This window comes from Ursus maritimus, unplaced genomic scaffold (genome assembly GCF_017311325.1).
Source record: "Ursus maritimus isolate PB19 unplaced genomic scaffold, ASM1731132v1 scaffold_8, whole genome shotgun sequence".
Taxonomy (NCBI): domain Eukaryota; kingdom Metazoa; phylum Chordata; class Mammalia; order Carnivora; family Ursidae; genus Ursus; species Ursus maritimus.
The window spans coordinates 45,139,067-45,145,066 of NW_024426996.1; positions in this window are offsets into that span (position 1 = coordinate 45,139,067).

The following is a 6,000-nucleotide window of genomic DNA, read 5'->3' on the forward strand; positions in this document are numbered from 1 at the left end:
TTTTGGTCTCTCATCCCAACAATCAGTCATTACACTTTATGCATCAGGTTTCAGTTTAGCTGGGGTCTTTTCTGTTCTCATTCCTTGGGTTAGATACTTCTCATATGTGTTCTCATAACACCTTAAAGATAACCCAGGGTAGCTTTTGTCATGCCTTATTATAACTATTTGGTCCCTTGTGCCAGTCTCCAAGTTTTCTAAGAGCACGCGCTCATCTTGGAGGCATCTTCAACATGGTGGCTAGAGGAACAGAGTGGAGTCACGCTAGCTATGACATTTACTGGCTTACGGACTAGGAGAGTTACCCACCTCTCTGTGCCTCATTTCCTCACCTATAAATCAGGGGTATTATTATACTTGTCTTATCATTTTGTATTTCTGATAATCAAATGCTTAGAAAAATTCCCGGCTTGACTCATAGTAAGTGCTCTGTAAAGTTTGCTATAAAGTTTACTATAATAATAGTTCTTACTAATTATTATATATAATTATATATAATTCTATTATATGTTACTGTATATAATATATATTACTATATAGTTTTATATTATATTATTAGTCACAGACACATTCCCAGGATATGTAGCACAATATTTGCCATAGAATCATGCTAAATCAATGCTTGTTGAATAAAAGAACTAATGAAAGAATGAATAATATTAAAAATAATGCATCCAGGGGCGCCTGGGTGGCTCAGTCATTAAGCGTCTGCCTTTGGCTCAGGGCGTGATCCTGGAGTCCTGGGATCGAGCCCTGCATGGGTGTCCTCTGCTGGGAGTCTGCTTCTTCTTCTCCCACTCCCCCTGCTTGTGTTCCCTCTCTCACTGGCTGTCTCTCTCTCTCTCTGTCAAATAAATAAATGAAAAATCTTTAAGAAAAAAAATAATAATGCATTCAGATAAACAACTTAGCAACACAAGAGAATGTGTATAACCTAGAATAAGTAAGAATGGGAACCTCCCAGAGGCTGGATTGCTCTTTTTTCTCTTTTGACTGGCAGATATATCTAGAAAGGAGCAGACTTTCCAGGGGAAACTTCACTAAAAATAACTGGGCACTGATAATTAGTATGTGCTTTGGTGATACCCTTTGTTATCTCAAGAAACTTCCTTTCTGGCCTCTTTCCAAATTACACTTCTGCCAAATTTCTCAGCTTATGAGAAATTTCTGCTTTTCCTATGGCATTATAAGAAGAGGGAACTTCTTTCATATTTTACAACTGAATTCCTCTTACACACTAAACCTATCAACTCTGTCACATTCCCCTTTTTACTGACTTTGTTACAGAGGGTTAGCATGGGCATGCAAATAAACATCCTACAAGCCTATGCTCCTCCACGTTTCCAGCTATTTTTTGTATAGACTCTTTGTTGTTGCTGTTATTCTTTCCATTCCTATCGCCTTTATGGATAAGCAACCAAAATCTTCTCAATTGGTTGTATGCATAAAAAAGCAGGGTGTTTGCACATTCCTCATTCTTCCTTTTGAAAAACATGTACTTCACACATCACATTTTCCTTGATATTACTGTATCCAAATCTTAATTTTCCACAATCCAATTTCTTAAAAAATATTTATTTGTTTATTTGTTTTAGAAAGAAAGAGAGAGAGTGGGTGAGCATATGTGAGCATGGGAAGGGGAGAGGGAGAGGGAGAGGGAGAGAATCTCAAGTAGATTCCATGCTAAGTGCGGAGGTGGCCTGGGGCTCATCTCACCATCCTGAGATCATGACCTAAGCCGAAATCAAGAGTCGGATGCTTAACCACTGAGCCTCCCAGGTGCCCCTTCCACAGCTCACTTTTGCATTTTGCATTTGTTGACTTAATATCTATTAAAAACTTACAATGGGGTATAAGGAAGGTATAAGCCATAGGTCTTTTAAAGCAGTGTCTTGTCTTTTGTAATGTTAATTTAATGGTGTTTTGCATATAGTCATAATAAATGGTAATAGTAATAAAAATTCTAGCAAAAAAATAACATTTAGGGGCACCTGGGTGACTCAGTCGGTTGAGTGTCTGCCTTTGGCTTGGGTCATGGTCCCGGGGTCCTGGGACGGAGTCTCACGTCCGGCTCCTTGCTCAGCCTCTCCTCCATCTACCCCTCCCCCTGCTCAAGATCCCTCACTCTCTCTCAAAAAGATAAATAAAATCTTTAAAAAATAGCATTTATTTAGCCTTTCCTATGTGCCAAGCATTATTCCAAGCATTTTACATATATAAACTCATTTAGTTTTCACAAAAAGCCTGTAAGTGCTATATGTATCTCCACTTTATAAATGAGGAAACTGAGTAACAGATCCTAACAATTGCTTGTTATTAAACATACAGTGAATTAAAAAATGTAAAAAAAAAATTAAGCAGCATATTATAATTAATCCAATGAGACAAAAATAGTTAATTTTTAATATAGTAGTTTATATAAGCTCCGAGGTGGGAAAGAGAGTTATGATATGTGATGTTCTGAAGTAAGTTTTGAATTATGATTGGTTTGGGCATTGAAGGGTAGAGAACGTTTGGAGCATGAGGAGAGGAAAAAATAAAAATGCAAAATTAACTAAGTGTGGACTTTGACACTGTCTAATACTTTACACTTATTATCTAATGTGGGCCTCAAATTATTCTCATGAGATAGTTCCTATTATTGCCTCCATTTTATAGAAAAGGAAATCGAGATTCAGAGAGAATCAGTATATGACTCAAGGTCACAGATGTACAAACCGAAAAAGGAAATTCAAGAGACCAATAACAAACATGAAAAAAATTCAACCTTACTAGTTAAGAAATACATACTAGTACAAAGAAACACCATTTTCATTATCAAATCAAGCAAGATTTTAAAAAACAATATTGACTAATGATAATAAAATGGTTGTAAACATATATAGCCGACAAGAGTTTTAAATGTCACAAACTGTATGATGAATAATTTGGGAATATATGTGTGTGTATATATGTGTGTGTGTGTGTGTGTGTGTGTGTGTTTGTATAGATGGTCCTTAAAATATTCACTACTTTATCCCAATGATTACATTTCTAAAATTCATAAATAAATGAAATTAAAATACAGATGTCCCCTGATACCTGATAGAACATGCCTATGAAAGCTTTTGTAAACCAAAAAGGCATAAATTGAAGACACAGTTACCATTAATTTACATGGAAAAGATTTTGAGCATTCTCAGACCCCACAAATAGTCTCTCTGAAGCTTTTCTGAACCTTAGGACACCTCTTGCTCACAGATGCACACAGTAAATCGAGATGAAGCACAGATACTCACAAACACAGTTCAGAGCTCTGGCAGCTCGCTGCTGAGATGCTGAGTGTAGGTTCCGGTGAAGGAGCTTAGCGGGGCCCCTCTTGCTACTGCGGTGTGCGCTGCCTCCATAACAGCTTGCTGCAAAACAAATGTTGAACATTATTTTCACTTTTCACCTTGCATCCTAAAAGCAAAAATCCTCTCCGATTTCTTTCGGTCAGCAAAAACAGGTAGTAATACAGGTCTTTTGTGAAAGTGAAGTGGTGTGACACAAAGTTTTAAAGAGTGGGGGATATCGAGGGCACCTCGGTGGCACAGTCGGTTAAGCACCTGACTCTTGGTTTCAGCTCAGGTCATGATCTCAGGGTCTTGAGATCAAGCCCTGTGTTCACATCAGGCTCCTCACTCAGAGGGGAGTCTGCTTAGGACTCTCTCTCACTCTCTCTCTGAACCCCCATTCCCTCTCTCTCTCTTTCAAACAAACAAATAAATAAATCTTTAAAAAATGGGGGATAACTGTATGAATATTTACTTAAAGTGTTTTCACTGTGGCTGAATTTACGTTGGGAAAAAGCTGGAGATTAACTCAAGTTTGAAAACTAATTAGATGACTGGTTATATATATTTTAGTGAACCTTTATGTAACGAAATGTTATATTGCTGTAAAGATGGTGCCTTCAAGGCTGATCTTTCAGAAACATTATTAAAGGTTAGAAGTCAGATATAAACAACATTGTATTATTCTGATTACGCTCTGCTAAAGTAACAACAGCTTAGAGGCTTAAAACACAATAAAGATTCCTTACTCATTCATGCAACAACTGCTGTGGGTTCAGCGTGCTCCGTGGCAAGTGGTGACGTGGGGCCTCAGTCAGCTTTCATGTGGTGGCCCTGCCAGATCAACCTGAGGTTTCAGGGTTCACCCCCATTCTTCAGTGCCTCAATCCAGCAACCTCAATTAGCCCTGTGGTTCTGGCTAACTCCAAAAGAGATGGGAAATGCATTTCTTCACCTGCCATAGAACGAGAAAATTAGTGAGATAATATTTTCTAAAACAGGTATATAGTGTCGGTCTCAATTTTTTTATTGTTTGTAACAGCATTTATATGTCTATAGATGGATATAGCGATATCTACATACCTATGTGTCTAAACCGAGGGTCAGCTCAAGACGGCCCTTGTCAAATCTGGCTAGCTACCTGTTTTTATGCAACCAACCAGCGAAGAATGGTCTTTAACATAATTAAATGGTTGTATAATATTTGGTGATACATGAAAATTATCTGTAATTCAAATTTCAGAGTCCATAAATAAAATTTTATTGGAAACACAGTCATGAACCTTCATTTACATTTGTCTTTGATTTCAGATTCAGCAGAAGAGCTGAGTTGTCACTGCAGAGATCATGAGCCTAAAATGTTTACTATTTAGGCCTTTACACAGTTTGCTGACCCACTGCCCTAAATACGTAGGAAACAGAGGCATAAAAACAAAATTGTCATAGTACTTATTTGAATGTTTGGGATTTAAGATATTTTTTAGTCTTTAGTACTGTCTTCTATTCTCTAAAACTTCCACAATGAATAGATATTATGGCCATATTTGGGGAAAATTGGAAAAATTAATAAAAATAAAAGTAACTCATATGTGGAATCACTAAGAATATTCTTACATGAGTAGTTGCAAATAGCTGCCTTCTCTCTGGAGGCCTCCAGCCTAGCACAAGAGACGAGGGAATCATTACCAGGGACAGGGCTGGCTTCCTTTCCAGTCTCGTGTCCCAGTCGTCTCCCCCTCATTCCAGGCTCTAGCCACACTCCCTTTCTCTCTCTGCAAATAAACCCAACTCATTCTGTCATCGTGGCCTCTACACTTGCATCTCCCTGGAGAGCCCTTCTTCCAGATTTTCACATGGCTGACAACTTTGTCATTCAGATCTTAGCACAAATGTCACCTCATGAGAGATCTCCCCTGACTCCTCTGTGTAATGTTGTTCTCTATCACCGTCAGTCTCCATCACATTTTCCTGTTTTTTCCCCTCTGTGCACATACCACTATCTGCTTTATTTCGTTTGTCTATTTATATTCTAATTGTCCGTGAGAACTAAAAATCCATGACTGCAGACTCCTTATCAGTCGTCTGTCACTGCTCTATCCTAGAACATGGGACAATGAATAGCAAAGGACCTATATAGAGAGACTGAAAGAATGATAATTGTTTCCATTATAACGTTAATGTGTAATGTTATATACACGCTGACATCTTGAAGAATCCCTGTGGAAAGCCAAATTCCTTCTGGGGAAAGCTTCTCTACTCAGCAAAATCCCTAATTTTGTGTTAGCATCTGCTAACAATTGAATTTTGAATCTAACTGTGCCAGTGATGAAAAAAGTCAATGGTTCTTATATCTGACATGATAATATTTGCTGATTGAAGGAAAATATGCAACTGTAAGCAAATTTAGTGAAAATAATTAAGAAAAACTTCTTTGAAAAATCATAACTCACGGGTCCACTAATAATGCTTTATTTTTCCGACCATATGAGGATGACTGGACAAAATGTACGAACGCCTACCTAACCAACACACATTTATTAGGTATCTGATATGTGAAAAGATAAATGAGAAGTGTTACTATTTTTAAGAAACAAAGAAAATGAGGGAGAGAGATCTGAGTAATCAGGTTGTAAAAATGAAATATTATAAAGATAAAATGCATCATCAATATAAATTTAAGATACTG